Source organism: Cebus imitator, unplaced genomic scaffold (assembly GCF_001604975.1).
Source record: "Cebus imitator isolate Cc_AM_T3 unplaced genomic scaffold, Cebus_imitator-1.0 Scaffold19, whole genome shotgun sequence".
Lineage (NCBI taxonomy): Eukaryota > Metazoa > Chordata > Mammalia > Primates > Cebidae > Cebus > Cebus imitator.
The window spans coordinates 6,032,319-6,052,694 of NW_016107334.1; positions in this window are offsets into that span (position 1 = coordinate 6,032,319).

Below are 20,376 nucleotides of genomic sequence, written 5' to 3' on the forward strand. Positions count from 1 at the left end.
TTTATAAAAGAAAGAGGTTTTTAATTGGCTCGTGGTTCTGCAGAATGTACCTGCAGAACCACGAGCCAATTAAAAACGTCTTTCTTTTTACATGGTGCTGACATCTGCTCAGCTTCTGTAGAAGCCTCAGGAAGCTTTTACTCATGACAGAGGCTAAGCAGGAGCAGTTAGTCACATGACAAGAAAAGGCACGAGAGAGACAGGGAGGTGCCACACACTTTTATACAACCAGATCTCAGATGAACTCAGAGCAAGAACTCACTCATGACCAAGGGGATGATGCAAAGCCATTCATAAAGTATCCATCCCCATGAGCCTGTTGTGTCTGTAACACTGGGAACTCCATTTCAACATGAGGTTTGGAAGGAACAAATATTCAAACCATGTTACCTCCCTACTCAAACATAAAACATCACATTTAGAAAAGTCATTGTTGTTGAGGCATAAGTGTATTCTACACTGATTTGAGACGGCCTCCTAATTATAGCCAGCAATCATATGATGAGATTAAATGGAACTGACGAACAGATCACATAACTAAGGGGAAAAAACATGTTTTGTGAAAACACACTTTAAAAATTGAACCTAGGCTGGACCCGGTGGCTCACACCTATAATCCCAGCACTTTGGGAAGCTGAGGCAGGTAGATCACTTGAGGTCAGAAGATCAAGACTGGCCTGGGCAACATGGTGAAACCCTGTTTCTACTAAAAATACAAAAAATTAGCCAGACGTAGTGGCATGTACTTGTAATCCCAGCTATTTGGGAGGCTGAGGCAGGAGAATTGCTTGAACCCCAGAGGCAGAGGTTACAGTGAGCCTAGATTGCACCATTGCACTCCAGCCTGGGAGACAAAGCGAGACTGTGTCTCAAAAAAAAAAAACAAAACCTACCTTAAATTATCTTACAGTCTTTCATAAAGTATAGATTTGCAGGTTTTCCTAAAAATCTCAGGATATCTGGCACTTAACATATAGCAAGGAAGGGCTGAAGGTGGGTTTTGACTGCCCCTTTAAACAACGCAACTACTATCCAGTTTGCCACAGCACTTTCCATTCTTATGATAAGTGCAAATGCCCTCCACCAACTTCCCGTGAGCCTCCGCTTACCATCTACCATGCCAGGCTTTATATCTGCTGGGCACCAGGTCTGTAAACTTAATCAGGAGACTCTTGAGACTGGTCACTCTGCCTTATTTATTTTTGCACCCTCAGCCCTGAGCACAGTGCTTGGAATGTAAGACTTGTTTGATGTATGCTGACTGTATACATAACCGCAAATGAACTTCTATAACTAGAAGCTTCCATAGAATTAAAACCTTAATAATCAAGTAGGCTTCAGATTTACTTTGAAGTGATAAGCATATCAATCCATATAAATATTAATTAAACCCAAACAAATATGGAAGAGACTATGTGTATAAGATGAGGTAAACAGAACAGGGAGGCTGGCGAGGTCAAAGGAATACATATATGATATTGGCACATTCTGAAACCTTCAGGGTATCTTCTGATGCTCCATTGAACTTCAAAGGTTTTTAAAAAGCAAAAAATTTAAGGATATTTTCATTCCTGGTATTTAGTATCACTTAGCATGAGACTCTTGCTCCAAGCCCAGAATAGTATGTATGGTTCATCCAAATCTTAGGAAGAGAGAATAAAATTTGATGTCTGTGAGCTCAGAACTTTAATATTAATCACAAAAGCTATATCCTTTTCCCAAACCTGTTGTATTTCATTTCTCCATCCTTCCCTCTCCCCATCCTCCTCCTTGGTCCATTACACTTTATTCTCTTCTTGGGGGTGGGTGGCAGAGGGAGAGGTAATTCATGCTGCATTTTCAGACTGTGTGCAGAATGTGCCTCCCTTCAAGGTGAACAGCACTGAGTGAAAGTCTTCATTTAAGGGGAGAGAATAGGATCAACAGTAGGCAAAAAAATTTATACACACAGGTCAGTAGAACTGTGGCCAAAATGGATTAAGTACAAATAGATTATTTTGATGTAGCATTTGTTTACTTTCTGACATAATTAAGAATAAATATGAAGACATGCACAAGATTCTGGATTTCAAAATTGGAAGACTGTGGTTATGTGGGTTTTTTCATTCACAATTTTATTTATAAAATGAAGTGATGGAGTTAGGCTAAATTATTCTGTTAAATTAAGAAATATATAAGCAGTCATTTTAATTATATTTTATTTTCATTGTATACTTAATTTATCTACCACTATTACCACTTGCAACATTTTATAAAGAACTGCTCTTAAATAGATCTCTACATTCAACTTTATTCTATTCAGTAGTGTTATCATACATCTGCATTATGCATAGCTTTGCAACAGGAGATTCACAGTATCTTGTAAAGAAAAAATAAACTCAGTGAAAGGAACTTGCCCAGGGTGCCTGTACTTTACTCATAGGTGATTTTCTATTGTCCATTATCATTTATATCTAATATGAACCATTCTGCACTGCTCGCCTCTAATCCCCATGCTTGTTAAGGAGCTTAAGAGGAGAATCAGTTGATTTCAAGGCCTTTTGGAGTTCAAGGGCAAAGTGATTATTTCCTTAAAGGAAAAAAGATCATGGACTCATCACAATTTCCAAAGTTCAGCTCTTTTTTGTTTCACTAATTAGAAGCCAAACCAAATGCATATCTGGAAGCTTGTATACAAGCGATCAGCCCTTTGCCCTGGGACCAATTACAGAAAAGTGTCTTTTACACATTACTGTCTGTGAATATCTAGTGTTCATACAAGCTGTCATGTTTCACCATGAGCCATGCTAAAACCATATAATCACATAGTTGAAGAGCTAATGATATGTTTGTTCTTCTCACTTTAATTTACAAACATAACTGCACTCCTATGCCTATAGCTTATCTGTAGCTTAAACAGGAATTTATGTAAATATACATATATGTAGACATGTTAAAGGGTACTATTTAATCAGCAAGTGAGATCATGCCCTTCTATCTCAAAATTATGTTTCTATGTCTAATTCTGTCCATAGCAATATATATATATATATATATATATATTTACAAAATGATAGCAACAGTTGTTTGTATTTATAGAGAGATTGATTTGGATATCTACTTGAAATGTGTACTCTTTTCCTATACATTTTAGAGAGCTATTAATAACACTCATTATATATATATATATATATATATATATATATATATATGCACCCCTTTTCCAGTGTATTAGTCTGGGTTCTTCAGAGATTTACTATATGAAATGGGTTCGCATAATTATGGAAGCTAAGAAGTTCAAGGTTGGCAACCAATAGGCTGTAAACTCTGGAGAGCTGGTGGTGCAAGTTCCAGTCCAAGTCTGAGACCAAAGGTGGAAAGACTGATGTCCCAACTAAAGACAGAGAGAAATAATTTTTTTCTCTCTCAGCATTTTATCCTATTCAGGTGTTCAAAGGATTGGAGAAGGCTCACCCATAGGAGAGGCCAGTCTGCTTTATTCATTCTACCCATTCAAATGTTCACTTCATCCAGAAACACCATCATAGATACATCCTAAAATAATGCTTAGCCAAGTATCCAGGTACCCCATGTCCAAATCAAGTTGACAAATAAAGGTAACCATCCCACCACCAACACTATGCTAATCAGAGTCTTCATATTTATCACATTCTGGTGGTCCAATAATGAGTAATATAAGTAAGTCATTATTTAAAAAGACTTAAATCTTGTTAGAGCTTTGGAAATTTGAGCCAAATGAAATAACTGCCCCTTAAGAACAAAACAATGGTACCATCTTCACATAGAGTAAATTCTGTGGAATGAACACAGCTCTTTTACAAAGATGTCACTTCAAAACCTATCAAGGATTTATATTAAATGGCACCTGCATTTATCAACAATTCTACATTATATTACTGTCATCAAAACAGAGAATGAAAGAGTAGTTATAAGAGACTGGGAAGGGGATAGGGAAATAGAGGATGAGGAGAGGCTGATCAATAGGTAGAAAGCTGTATTCAGATGGAAGGAATAAATTCTGGTATTCTGTTGCACAGTAGGGTGACTGTGGTTGGCAATACAATATGGCATACTACAAAGCAGCTTACAAGAGGCTTTTGAATGTTCTCACTGCAAGGGAATGATAAATGCATGGGGTGATGGATTCACTAACTACCTTGTCTTAGTCCATTTTTGTTGCTATAAAGGAATAGCTGAGGCTGGATAATTTACAAAGAAAAGAGGTTTATTTAGCTCGTGGTTCTGCACAAGAAGTATGGCACCAACATCTACTTTTGAGGAGGGCTCAGAAAGCTTCCAATCATGGTAGAAGTTGAAGGGGAGGCTGCCAAATGGAGAGAGAGAGAGAGAGAGCGCACGAGAGAGAGGAAGTACCGGGCTCTTTTCAAAAACTATTTCTCAAGGTAACAAGAGTGAGAATTCACTCCTTTAAGAATGGCACCAAGCCATTCATGAGGAATCTGTCCCCATGACCCAAACACCTACCACCAAGCCCTACCTCCAACATTGGGGATCAAATTTTAACATAAGACGTAGGAGCAATAAACCCTTGCCAAACTACAGCATATCCTGAGGGGATTATTACATAACAGCGATATGTATCAAAATATCAAACCATATTCCATATATATGTGCAATTACAATGTAACAATTTTAAAAATAAAAATTTTAATTCAACTTTTTAGAAAGTGCCACCTAATTGTGGCATTACAAGTGACTGTTCTGAGTATTATTAATGATTAAGCAGGGAGACACTCTACTCACCAAACAATTTTCTGTCTCCTTCACTAGAGAGACTGCATGATTATAGTTGATAAAGAAAAAAAAAAAAACCTCTCCTATCAATTGCTATGGCTAAAAAGTAGTTAATCTTTAAAGAGAAGAAAAAATCTTTAGTCAATGGCACACAAGTAAAAGCCATACCTTCCTAAAAGTGTCAAACAAGCATTCCAAGTCTATTAACTTCCCTTGATAATTGTGGTATATATCTCTGTCCATGCAACTTTAAGGCACTCTACCCTACAAGAGTTTGGCTAGAGTTACTAATATTTTCTTACTTCCATACGGCAATGTCCATGTTTGCAAAATTAAATGTTACTTATAAGAATCACATTCTGGCTTGTATTTTACATAGTCAGATCCTGGGTCTGCTATTGTTTTAAACAATAAAATGTCTAATTAAGTAAGTCATACCTTGTGGTGCTAATTGCTAGGGAATGCCAGATGAAATGAAAAGTGGTTAATTCTAAGTAGACAGAACTAGAAAGGCTTTTGTGAGATAGTTGTATTTGATCTGGACCTCTAAGAATGAAGAGTTTTGCTTGCAGAAAAATACACATAACATTAAAAGATCCATTTTCATGACATTAATTACATAGATATGATTTTGAAAAGTTTTGAAGTCCAGGAATGGAGCACCTGCACACCACAAAAGAAAAGTTTGAAAGCACATGAATATTCTTTATGAATGGCTGGGTATGGAAAGTTTGGAGAATATTAGGTGACATGGATAGTTCGATTTTCATACCAAAAACATTGGAATTTATTTTGCAGACTATGAAGAAACAAATGGAATTTTTATAGGATTTGAAGGTATGAAACTAGAAAAGGATAGTCATCTTCTTAATTAGGGAAAATTAGATGGAATTGGAGATATATGAAAGCAAAGAAGATAAGATACTTAATAATACTGCAAATGGCCAGATAAGTAAAGTTTTAAAAAAGGCAATAGACGTGATGAATATAATGGCAATGCCATGGCACATTAAATATGGAAGGCAGTTAAGGAAGGAAGGCCGGAGTAAACAAGATTTCAAAATATTACAGAATTCAGCATGTTGGGAACTGAATCAAAACTGAAACATCAAGGAAACCTAGACAAAAAGTAGTTTCAAAAATAAAAGAGTTTCAAGAGAATTATGGCCGTCAATACTGTCAAATTCTTAAGAGAGTTCAAGTGAGCTGAGTAGCCTCACCATCATTTTATATAACAAAAACAAAAACATAGTTTCATTGAGTATTGTGACATTCATCTGGACCAGAAGCTTCCCAAACCTAAGGCTTTGAACTTTGAAAATGGGAAGAATGACACTATTTGGAAGTCCATAAGTAGGTCTAATTTAATAAAAGTCAAGGTAAAATAAGATATTGTAGTCAGTTCAGAAATTACAGGGTTAGTCAACATGGAAAAATGTATGTCACACTTTACAAATTCTTTCAAATGGCCCATAAATTCAGCATTAAGATAAACTAAATATACAATATTGGATACAGAATTTGGTAACAAATATCAAAGTGAAAATATTTTTAAATCACCACTCAAATCATGACAACCATCACTGATGTAGAAATAAGACATAGACTCAGAAATCAATTACAGAAGATATTTAAAAATGTTTCAGGAAATTAGAAAACAATACCAAAAATGTGCAAACCAATAGGAAATATCATATAACATCTTATCAAAAATAACAAACAATAAAAATTAAGAAAATAGGATCCCAGTAAGATTTCCTAATTTAATATATGCATATTATAACTGCATTTAAATAAGTAACTTCCAACTTAGAATTTTATATCCAGTAAAAACCATCCTTTTAAAATAAAAGAGAAATATAAAAATTTTAAGAAAAATATTAAGAGGATTTATTGTCAGCATGCTTGCACAAAAGGGGGTGCTGAAAGATGTTTTTAGACCGAAGAACTCATGTAAAACGATAGACCAGAGATCCAGAAAACAATGAAAAGCACAGATAGATACATATTAATATCCACTGTAAGAAAAGTGATAATAATGTCTTATTGTGTTTGTATATCTAGAATTGAAATAAATTTCAACAAAATTATGCTAATGTAATTTTTTTTTTCTTACAGACAGGGGCTCACTCTGTAACTCAGGCTAAGCTATCATGCACAATCATGGCTCAAACTTCTGGACTCAAGTGGTCCTCCCACCTCAGCCTCCCTTGTAGCTAGTACTATAAGTATGCACTATTATGCCCAGCTAATTTTAAAAAAAATTGTAGATACAGGGATCTCACTATGTTGCCCAGGCTAGTCCTGAATCTCCTGCCTTAGCCTTTGAAAGCACTAATATTATAGGCTTAACTATCTTGCTGTGACTAAACAGAGAATCAGAGTACCAACTAGTACATCTTTGCTAATATAAAAAACACATGCTCTGATCTCTAGGCTAACCACTAATAATATAGTGAAATGATATATCACTTTCAACATGATAGGAAAGAAATTAGAAAATGAAAATACTTTATAAGATGAAATATATACAGATAGAAAAAAGAAACAGAGAGCATCAGGAAAATATCAGAAGTTATATAGAATATAAATGTACAAAGTGCTTCACATTTAAAAAGAAAACTGTTTCTGACAGTATTAAAAAATCTCATCTAAGTGATATGTGATTTATCTATATTCTATCAAATATTAAAAAGTTGAAAATGAGAATGGAGAAAGACATACTATGAAAATACTAACCAAAAAGTGGAAAAAATACTCATTCACCTATATTAATAGAAGGCAGTGAACTTTAAGGGAAGAAAATTTAAGCAGCATAATCATAATAGGTTCAATTTATCAATAATTCAATCTAGAACACGTCTAATAACAGAGCCTCAAAATATATAGAAAAGATTCAAGAATAAAAAGACAATTCCATAATTCTAGTGGAAGATTTTAAAATACAATTGTCAGTAACTAAAATCAACCAAAACTAAAAATCAGTATGCAAACTAAAAAATTATTATGGATATAAAAATTCCTAATAACAATACCCACAAAATTGACCTCATGGAATTTTGTAGAACCAATTCTGCACACCCCATACCTGCAGTATACATATTTTTGAGTATATATGAAACATTTCTAAAGACCATAAAGATGATCAACACAAATTTCCAAGAACTAAAATCATGCAAAGAATATAATCTTACCTGCAATATAATTTTTCTAGAAATTGATAACAGAGAACTAGAAAACACACTTATGTTTGAGAAATTTAAAATGACTATTTATAACTAACCCACAGGTTAGAGAAGAAATAACGTAGAATTTAGAAAATATTTTCAACTGAAAGAAAATTTTTAAAATATTATATACTCAACATGCAATGAAAGCTGCTACCCAATGTGATAGCTATAACCCAGAACACATATATTAGAAAAGAAAGAAGCTGAAAGTCAATCATCTCAAAAATTTAGAGGGGAAAAAAGCTGGCAAATTGAGCCCAAAGAAAGAAAAAGGATGAGAACAATGTACAAAAATTATTAGATTAGATAAAACTACTATAAAATGGAGAAGACCAACAAAGCCAAAGTATGTCATCTGGATACACTAAAAAGAAATTGAGAGAATTAGAGTAAGATTAATGAAAATAAAAGAAATAAGTGAGAGTGTGTAGAAATGATCAATGTCAGAAAAGGGAGACATCATTACAGATGTTTTACACTTTTAAAAGAACACAGGAAATATTATGAACATTTATTCTAATAATCTCTAAAACTTAAAATTACTCAAATTTTTTTAAATAACCAGATGAACATGAGAAGAAATGAAAAAACCTAATCTGTAAATAAATGGCATTTCACAAAAAGAAAAGGAAAGATGAAGGAATAAGAAGAAGGGAAGGTACGAGAGGCTAGGGCAGAATAAATGTCAAGATCCAGATGGCTTTACTGTTGAACTGATTTTAGGGAAGAAATTCTGCCAGTTCTACTTATGCTGTTACACAGAAGAGTGAAAGAGAAACTTATTCTCCAACACATTTTCTTGAGGACAGCATAGGCCTTGTTACCAAAATTTGATTAAAAGAACATAAAATTACAGTACCTAAATGTAAAAATTTTGGAAAACTAAATATAGCAAAATAGGAGCATGATGATTCACAGTAACTAATTTGAGTTTAATTTAGTTATTCAAAGTAGCTTTAATATTTTTAAAAATTCATTGTGTTCCAGGAACAGAAAACCAAATACCGCATGTTCTCACTCATAAGTGGGAGTTGAACAATGAGAATACATGAGCACAGAGAGGGGAACATTGCATTCTGGGGCCTGTTGGGAGCTGAGGGGCAAGGGGAAGGTAGAACATTAGGACAAATATCTAATGCATGCGAGGCTTAAAACCTAGATGACAGGTTGATAGGTATAGCAAACCACCGTGGCACATGTATACCTATGTTAAAAACCTGCAAGTTTGGCACATGTATCCCAGAACTTAAAGTCAAACTGAAAAAAAAAATCATGTGTTCACAACATTAATCAAATAAAAGAGAAAAATTGTAGGCATATCTCATCAGATGCAGAAACAACATCTAGAAACTACTTAAATATGTATCAATAGTAAAGTAGATAAAAAAATCATTGTGGGCCGGGCGCGGTGGCTCACACCTGTAATCCCAGCACTTTGGGAGGCCGAGGCGGGTGGATCACGAGGTCAAGAGATCGAGACCATCCTGGTCAACTTGGTGAAACCCCGTCTCTACTAAAAATACAAAAACATTAGCTGGGCATGGTGGCGCGTGCCTGTAATCCCAGCTACTCAGGAGGCTGAGGCAGGAGAATGGCCTGAACCCAGGAGGCAGATGTTGCGGTGAGCCGAGATCGCACCATTGCACTCCAGCCTGGGTAACAAGAGCGAAACTCCATCTCAAAAAAAAAAAAAAAATCATTGTGGTTTATTAATACATTGGAACATTACTCATCAACCAAAAATAAACTAATTGAAATTACACATATGTGAGGAATAAGTCAAACAAAGATAATGCTGATTAAAAGAACCCAGATACAAAAAAACTAAATGCTATTTGATTCCATTTATAAAAGTGAAAAAATAATTAAACCACAGTATTTAGGATACTTGCTTAGGTGGTAAAGCTTTAAAGACAAATAAAACTATGATTATATAAGCATCAAGATAATAATTACTTTTGGAAAGCGCAATAGGAATAGAAATTCAGAAGGGACAGCTTCTGGGATGTTGACCATGTTCTATTTCTGGACATGGGTGGTAACTTTTTAGTTGTTCGTTTTTTAATAGCCGTAGAGCTGCATACCTATGTTTGGTATAATTTTCTGCACAATTTTTACCTATATTTTATTTTTAAAAGTTTTTGCCAATTATATTCCTCTCACAAAAGTAAGATACATAGTATCAAATATGCATATCTCAAATGTGAAACTGACATTTAAAGCATTCTAGTAATTCATGTTCGCAAATGCAAAACAGCACTTTTTGATCATCCTTTATAATTTGCTAACATCTCAATTAAGTGCTAAATCACTTTTGAGATGTATTAAGAAGTAAAACGTATATCCAATAGGAAGTCATATCCCTATGTAAGACAGTATTATTATTCTGGACATTTCATAGTTTAGGAAACAATTATCTTAGTCATTGAAATGTACCAAAAAATTTTGCTCAGGCTACAACTTTGAGAATCTATGCTTGAAGCATGGAACAGATAAAGACATAGCTGATAATCTATAGTTAAATTATACTTGAGTCTATTAATTTAATTGTTAAAACAACAAAAAGAAAATTGTATGGAATGTATACCACTCTTAATCTAACTGGATATGCAAATACTTTATGAAGCACGCCATTTATGAGTTACATTGTCACTTTAGATCTATTAAAACTAACATGTTTCTCAAAGGCAGAACCTGTGCATCAGTTTGCATTAGTTTTCTTTTCTTTTCTTGTTTTTGTTTTTGTTTTTTGAGACAGAGTCTTGCTCTGTCACTCAGGCTGTAGGGCAGCGGTGCAATCTCAGCTCACTGCAGCCTCCACCTCCCTGGTTCAAGCAATTCTCCTGCCTCAGCCTCCTGAGTAGCTGGGATTACAGGCACCCACCACCATGCCTGGCTAATTGTTGTATTTTTAGTAGTGACAGGGTTTCACCATGTTGGCCAGGCTGGTCTTGAACTCCTGACCTCAAGTGACTGCCTGCCTCAGCCTCCCAAACTGCTAGAATTACAGACGTGAGCCAACATGCCCAGCCCATTACTTTTATTTTATTACCTCTAAAAGCACCAGCCCTAGATACATGTTAGCTTGATGTACACTTGATTTTGAACAAACTAAATCATAGGCAAATTTGGGTAAGAAAGAATACTTAGGAAATACTGAGAGAAGTCAGGAAAGTCATAGATGAAAAGTGTAGCCTAGAGGAAAAGGCAGGACCATCCTAGGAAAACTCTAGAAAACAAGGCTGGAAAATATGATAGGACTCGAGAAGAGCTGATCAAAAATAGAGCTGACCCTGTCAGCTAGTGGACAGTAGCAACATAGAGTTCCACTAGAAATCACACATTTCAGAAATACTTAATCTATGATTTATTTTGCAAAATTAACTTTAAAGGGGATGGGGAATGAAAGAAGAAAAGAAAAAAAAACAGACAAATAAGAACATAAAAGAGAGAACTGAGTGGAATCTTAAGGAGTGACATGGTATTAGTGAGGATGACCACAGGAGGCCAATACACTGAGGAACAGAAACAGATATAAAATTACTTTGACTGAGGCCAGGCGCGGTGGCTCACACCTGTAATCCCAGCACTTTGGGAGGCCGACGCAGGTGAATTACGAGATCAGGATTTTGAGACCTGCCTGACCAACATGGTGAAACCAAAAAAAAAAAAAAAAAAAAAAAAATTAGCAGGACATGGTGGTGTGTGCCTATAATCCCAGCTACTCAGGAGGCCGAGGCAGAATTGCTTGAACCCGGGAGGCAGAGGTTGCTGAGATTGCACCATTGCACTGCAGCCTGGGTGACAGAGCAAGACTCCGTCTCAGAAAAAAAATTATTTTGACTGAAACTAGTTAATCAGTTAATTCTGCACATGCATAATGATTTTTAACATTTTATGTTTTGAAAAGTTCCATTTCACTTCCACATTTTCAGGGGGTTGGGAATACATGGCATCCATATAATTAAATTAATTCATTTGACCTCTTTTATTCATTTTTGTACCAATACTTTTAGAAACATGAAGACACAAATCTGACCAACTTCTATAAGCCAACAGAACTTTTTCCCCCTTCGTGAATAGAAAGATGGTTTAAAGTGGCTCCCTGGCAGGAATAGATCACGTTTTTGAAAACAGCACAGGGGAACCTCGAAGCAGTACAGGTCAAATCATGTCATGGCCGGCCTTCCAAGCAATCTGTTCCCTCAGCAGAGAGATTAGGGACGCACTTGGTCAAGGGGCAGCAGAGGGCACTCCAGGCCAGAACAGGTTAAGTTGTGGTCACTTTATCTCTTGTTGTTGACGCAAAGTCCCGAGGCCATGGCCCAGGGTTTTCCTGCAGAAATGTGTTTACAAGCAGGTCAAGGACTTGTAGACAGATAACCATTAGCAAAACAACTTTTCTATTGACAACAGAGCAAAGAAAGGTGTGTTTGCAGATGAATTATCATTTGCTTCTTAAAGGAAAAAAAAAAAGTTCAATGAAATCACTAAATCCCAGCTTTCTTACCCCCAAGACTAAAATTTCTCAGGAGTATAAGGAGAGTTGCTTCTTGCTTTTTCTCACAATTGCACTCACATCTTGCCAACTGCAAATTAATCTGTAATGACACTTTCTAGCCTTGGCTAATATCTACAAATTATCCATTTGGGTCTTCTAAAGATGAAGAAATTATTTTATACCTGAGTTAGAAAGAAAATTGGATGAATATCGAAATAGCATGAAAATCTTTAAATCTCTCAGGCAAATTTTGGGAGTGCCTTATTGCTGGGGAAAGTAAATTTTCAAAAATCAGCTGAAACTTCCTGATTTGAATCTCTGTCCGATGACTTTTGGGCTGAAGATATTTTTTTGTGAAATACTAAATTTGTAAGCACTAAAGACAGAAATAAGAAATAGTCCGCTGAGACATGAGGAGGGAAAGCAAAACAAAACAAATCAAAAACTATAATAAATAAGTAAAAGACTTAAAGTGTATCAGAAACAACAGGAATGAGAAGCTTCACTAATGAACATGTTTTAAGCTTTGAAAACTGTAGGCTATTTCAGCTTGCCATGTGATGTAACTCTTGCATAGAAGCTGGGGGGAAAAAAAGCTTCTCATGGCATGTCTAGTCTTATGCTAAAGAAGGGCACTCACATTTTCACTAAAGGAGAAAAATCTGAACTTGGGAATCTGCACATGGGTAAATATGAGCTGTCTCATTAGAAAGATACTTCTCAATTAGTTTTCTTTTCATCCCTCTTTCTTTCGGCTCTCAGCCTGCTTATGCTCACCCACACAGACGCACAGAGTCCTGCACTTGCGAAGGGTCAGAAAGGTTCCTTCGGATTTCTCTCCATAGAAGTCCTGACAATGTGGCATGTGCAGTCTCGACAATGACATGCCACTCAAAATCCCTCCCTTCAGATTGTCCCTCCCTTTAAAGGAGACAGCTAACGTGAATGAAACACTTTTTTCTCCCTGGGGACGTCTGACTTGCTTTTATTAACCCAGATACAAAGTGCCACTCAGAGGCCTCGGACAGTAGAATTCTTTTTTCTCTTAACTAGCAATTCATTTGACCCTCAAGAATAGTATGAAAGCTCCATGGCTCTCTATATTTCTTATTTATTTTATGTTCCCACTGCTCCATGAAGCATTCTTATAAAAATATTGCCGTGTACCATAAAGTCTTCATATTAAAAGGACGTTTTAAATGGTTTCATCTTAACATGATTCTGTCACTCAAATTGGAGAACTTTATGCTAGTTCTTTTCCAAGCTGTTAAAGATTAGCTTGATGTAGATAAGGCTATTCCCCAAACTCATTATCTGTCTTCCAAATGCACCTTAAGGACTCCTTAATAAAGTCAAGGTTACGTGAAGAGTATTTTACTGAAAATCAGTGAATGACTATTAATAAATCTGCATTACAGATGAGTTATTTTGTCTCTGTCTCTCATCTTTACAATAGATGATCCTTTTTTATTAGTTTTTTTTTACAATAAGGCTATTTCTTACTATTTCTTAATCTTACATCATCAATGATTCAGTGATCATACTGGAGGGAAGTAGCTACAAAATATTTCTGGCTGGTGTATAATTAAATGTAGGCCATGCATTCTGCTGTGTACATTAACAGATATCTTTGACCTCTATATCACCCCCAAATTAAAACTCCTCCATACCCGATCTCTGCTCCATTAAAATACTAGCATGTTAAATACACACACACACTTTCACTCACACACACACAGTCACTCTTACACACACACTCACACATACATGCAAACACACATACGCATATCTCTTTCCAAAATGAGAATGTGAATAGCTCCCATCTGACCATGATGTTTCTAGTCCTGCTAAAACAAAATTCCAGCCCCTATAATTAATGTAGCAGATGTTTCTCTGGCTCTTACAGGTCCAAAGGCACAAGATAGTTGCAAACTTGGTGATTCTATCATTGTCCATACCCTTAAATAACTGGAGCTCCACCCCGATGTTTCCCCGCCCCCCAACTATTTATTCTTTCATTAAATCTTCACCTTCACCACCATACACAGCAAATATCACATGCTGCTTGCATAACAATCCCTTTTTTTATTTTAGAATCAGGGTTTCTAACTCCTGCACCTTCTCCTCCTTTTTACATCAAACTCAAGATACCAGTCTAATTTGGAATATGGCTTTATTAATTTATAATAAGACAACAGCAAATACAGCCCATAACATAATATTTGTTCCTAGTGGAATTTTTACTAATTTGCTTTTATCACCTACAGCAAAGCTGTAAGCAAATCTTTTAATGTTTTCTGAATAATAAAGAAATTTTTTCATCAGTTGCTCCTTTTAAACAAACCTGAGCTGTATTCAGATCTTTTTGTTGGAAATTTTTACTGGAGATCTTCCAAGCTCTGGATTTCAAAGAGTGATTTTCTCACCTTTCCAATGTAAGTCAGATTAAAATACAGTGTATGTGAATTATCTCTATTTACTGATATTGTTGGCTCAAACCAAAATCGCAAACTGCACACCTATACTCAGAGTAATAGTGGTGTAGGGAGGTGAACAAGATAATGGAACATTTAGAGACTGCACAATCTTGACTTCTGGGAGTTATATTGGTCACATAATCATGTTGCTAAGATTGCACCTCCACACTCTTAAATCTGAGTAAATGGAATGGTTTTTCCCTAGACCACACCTTCTCGATAGAGAGGCTCATCTACTGTTTAATGCCTTCCTAGTTGCCTGAGTTCTACCCTTTAATGCCCAAGATCATCAACAGCTATTTCAATGGGAGGGGACAAATCTGGCTTCATGTTATATGAGAAGGGACAAACTGAAAATTAATCTCTTCAAGTATCTTCAGTTCCATTCTTCCCCAAACATTCGGTATGTTTTGGTTCTGTGACTGCAATGAAGGAGGCTATTCTTGCCCTGTGCTGTATCCAGTGTGACACAGTGGAGACTAGAGACCAAAGAGCCCAAGACCAAGGCAAGAGCAATCCAGTGGTGTCACTGCTTCCTGTCAATGGCAGCATTTGCAGCAATTTCCAAGGGTGTGGTTGAGCATAGATACTCCAGATATTCACCATGCAGCTCATTTCAGTGATGGTGGGACTTTTAGTTCTGATTAAGAAATTAATAACTCCTGGGGAAAAAAAAGGTTTAAAAGACAGAAGTTGCAGATAAACTTATAACTGAAAGCTCTTAAAATATTTTTATGTCCTGTGAAAGAGAATCATAAAAACAGCACATGAAATAAAGAAAATATCAATGACATTTTATATACGTTAAATTAGTAATAATGGGCACTGCATATCTTAACTTCCAATGGCCATCCTTCACTGGATATAAATTTTCAGTATCTTCCTCTGGCTCCTGTGTCACCGAGAGACTTGGAAATTTGTTTTATCTTTTATTAGGTTGGTGCAAAAGTAGTTGCAGCTTTGCCATTACTTTCAATACCAAAATGTACTTTTTAAAAAATTGACCATCATACATACACTCAATGTCATGCTGATTTTATGACTCAACATTATTGGCTTCCAACTAGTGAGTTACAATGTGAATGCTGAGACCAATCCTCAAGTGTGTGCTTTTCTGCCAGGGCTCATGTCTGGCTCCTTGATCCATTTTTGCACCGCCAAATGAGGTTTAGGAACATATTGCAGTCAAGGTACTACACTTTAGATTTAAACCTGAATTAAAAATCCAGATCACCATTTGCTGCCCATTTTTATGTTCTATAAAAGTGCATAATAAAAGTAGCCCTTAAGATAAAGAAAAAATGGTATATTTTATATCACTAATCCTATAATTCCATTTTCTGATCTGTAAAATTGAACAATATTACCAACGTTCAAAGTCCATTAGGATAATAAAATAAAATAAGCATCTAATAAATATCTCTCCCATGCCTTCTATCAAAGCCAACAACTAATGACTCACCTTGCCCACACACAAACATAGACAGACACCGCATATATGTGTAAATAGATGTAGATATACATACCAACTATAATACATAGTTGTATTTGTCTGTTCCCACGCTGCTATGAAGAAATACCCAAAACTGGGTAATTTACAAAGAATAGAGGTTTAATTGACTCACAGTTCAGCATGACTCTGGAAGTCTCAGAAAACTTACAATTATGGCAGAAGTCAAAGAAGCAGCAAAGCACCTTCTTCACAAGGCAGCAGGAAGGAGAATTGCTGAGCAAAGGGGAAAAGCTATATAAGTTATGTGTGTATTTATATTTACGTTGACATATATATGTTTATATATATATACACACACACATAATAGTTATATGTGTTACATATAGTTAGGACAAAATTCTTAATGTCTGAAAATATCCTTAATCAGAACTTCCTTTACTGAATCTTACACAGGGCAGTTAGTTAGATTCCAGCACCTTCCAGGTAACTGGAATCTGACAAACCTGATTTGCCCCATCAACAGAAACTGCAGACAACACAGCTCAAAGCCATGTCTCTAATAAGCGATTTGGTGCCTCCACCTACAATTCAGACCAAGTCACTTCTCTCTATAATTCTATATGTAAAGTTTGCTTTGTATACAATATTTATATATATTCATAAATATTACTGCTTTCTATATATTGGCATACATTAGGTGCATATCAATTTAGAATTGTTATCTGTGCCTGATGAATTCTTACTTCTTCCTTTAATGACCTTTTACCTCTGATAATTATTTTACTTTAAAGTCTGTTTTATCTGATATTAATAAACAGGTGTTTCTCCAAATGGATATCCAGTTGCTCTAGGAATATTTGTTTTGAAAATAATCCCTTTCTTCATTGAAATTGGTCTAAAAATCAATTTTCTCTCTACATGTGGATCTACTTATACTACCTCATTCAGTTTCATTTACCTGCATGTCCATCCTTAAGACAAAAACTGCAATGCCTTGATTACTGTAACTTTATAAATCTTCAAATCAGGTAGTGTAAGTGCTCCAGCATTATCTTTTACAAAATGGTTTTGATTACCTAGGTTCTTTGAATGTACATATGCATTTTGGAATTAGCTTGTCAATTTCTACAGTCCACCTTCCAGTGTTTTGAATGGGATTGTGTTTAACCTTTAATTTGAGGATGCTTGACATCTTAACAATACTGGATCTTCCAATTCATTAACATGATATATCCCCACTGATATTGAGCTCTTCTTTACTTCTCTCATACATGATGTATAGTTTCAGCATACAGATTTTACAGATGTTTTGTTAAATTTATTCTCAAATATTCCATTGTTTTGGATGCTAAAGAATATGATACTGCTCTTAACATTTTGTATTTTCCAAATGTGTTTTGCTGGCCAATAGAAATGCAGTAAAACTTTTATATATATGTTTTATATATATATAAAATATATATATTTTTATATAAAAATATATATATTTTTATATAAATATAAATATATATATAATATATTTTTATATAAATATAAATATATATATAATATATATATAATATATACATTATTCTCTAGTGTTGCTGAAATTACTTATTTTTCTAGACTTTTTGTAGATTTCATAGTTTATATTTGTCATAATTTCCACTGCAAATAACAAAGGTTCCGCTTCTTTTCTCCCAATATTTATGTGTTTTATTTCTTTCACTTGCCTATTGTGTTGGGAACCTCCAGAAAAATTTCAAACAGAATTAGTGCCTTATATATTTGCCTTCTTTCTGGCATTTGAATATTTCACCCAAAAGTGTGATGTTAACTATAGGAATTCTGTAGGTACCTTCTACGTGATTAACTCTTTTTTCTAAGCCAAATTTTTGAAGAATTTCTCTTGAACAGGTATTGAATTGTTGCTAATACATTTATGAATCATTTGATATCAGTATGTATATTTATCTGTCCTTATTTAATGTGTTGAATTGCAATGATTAATTTTTCAGTGTTAAACCAACTTTATATTTCTGGGATAAATCCCATTTGGACACCATATATTATGTTTTTTTGTATTGAAGAGTTTAATTTACTAATATCTTACTGAGACTTCGTTAAGCCCATGTTCTTGAGAAAGAATGACCCTGCAAGTTTTCTTGTTTTATGGTTTTATTTTTCACTAAATATATGGTAAACTTCATCAGTGTAGCAGTCAAGGTCTGAAGGTTTGTTTCATTTTAATTATTTTGTTCAGTTCTTTGACTATAATTTCTTTAATAAATGAGTTATTCAAAATTTTATTTCTATTTGTTAATTTTGATAGTATTTTTTCAAGTAATGTGTTCATTTCATCTAACTTTTCTCTGCTATTGGCATAATGGTATTCATAACATTTCATTATTTATTTATTTATTTATTTTATTTTTTGAGACAGAGTCTTACTCTGTCTACCAGGCTGGAGTGCAGTGGCACAATCCTGTCTCACTACAACCTTTGCTTCCCAGGTTCAAGCAACTCTCCTGCCTCAGCCTCGGGAATAATCTGGGATTACAGGCACTGCCACCATGCCCAGCTGATTTTTGTATTTTTAGTAGAGACAGGGTTTCACCACGTTGGTCAGGCTGATCACAAACTCTGGACCTCAAGTGATCTGCCCCCTTCGGCTTTCCAAAGTGCTATGATTACAGGCATGAGCCACTGTGCCTGGCCCATAACTTTCCATTATTAATCTTTAAAGATGTAAAGATTATAAATATATTTATATACATTTAATGTTTATATAGATTTAATATTTATATTAAATATATATCAAATCTCAGCAAGGACTACAATTTTATTACTATTGATTCTCTCTCAATCTCTCTCTGTTTTTTTCTGTCTCTTTTTCTCTTCTTTCATTTTTGCTATGTATTAATCAAGAGTATTAACTTTTTCAAAAATTATTCACTGTTGACTTTCTATATTGTTTGCCTATTTTCCATATCATTCATTTCTGTTCTTAATTTGATGATTTCTTTTGCTTTACTTACTTTGGGTTTAATTTGCTTTTCCTTTACAGTTTTTAATGAAAACATTTAAATTATTACAAATATAAGCATTTAAAACTATAAACCTTCCTCCAAGTATTACTCTCATACTCTCCCTATATCTAACAAGGTTTGATAGTGCACTTTCATTGCTATTCAACCAAAAATATTTTCTAATTTTTATTTGGGATTTATTTTAGCATTTTATTCTTTATGTAGAGGTGTATTTCCAAATAGTTAGGGATTTTTAAATATGTCTTATCACTATCAATTTCTAATTAAATGCCATTGTTAGATGGTATAAATTGAATGGTTTCAAACTTTCAGTTTTTGTTAAGCTATGTATCAATGCCCAGTCTATAGTCTATCTTAGTGAATGTTCCATGGATATTGATTAGTTGTAGCATTCATTAAGTGTCAACTAGATCATGTTGGTTGATACTGTTTCTTAAATTATCCATATTTTTGTTGTTATTTTTTATCTCCCTGTTTTGTCAAATACTTAGAAAAAGTGGATAAAAATCTCATACTATGCTTTGCATTTGTTTATTTTTGCCAAATTCCCCTTCGTGTATCTAGAAGTTTAAAGATACATACACATCACTGGTCATTAGAGAAATGCAAATCAAAACCACATTGAGATACCATCTCAGGCCAGTCAGAATGGCAATCATTAAAGAATCTGGAGACAACAGATGCTAGAGAGGATGTGGAGAGAGAGGGACACTTTTACACTGTTGGTGGGAGTGTAAATTAGTTCAACCATTGTGGAAGACAGTGTGGCGATTCCCCAAGGATCTAGAAATAGAAATTCCATTTGACCCAGCGATCCCATTACTGGGTATATATCCAAAGGATTATAAATCATTCTGTTATAAAGACACATGCACACGTATGTTCACTATGGTGCTGTTTACTATAGTAAAGACCTGGAACCAACCCAAAT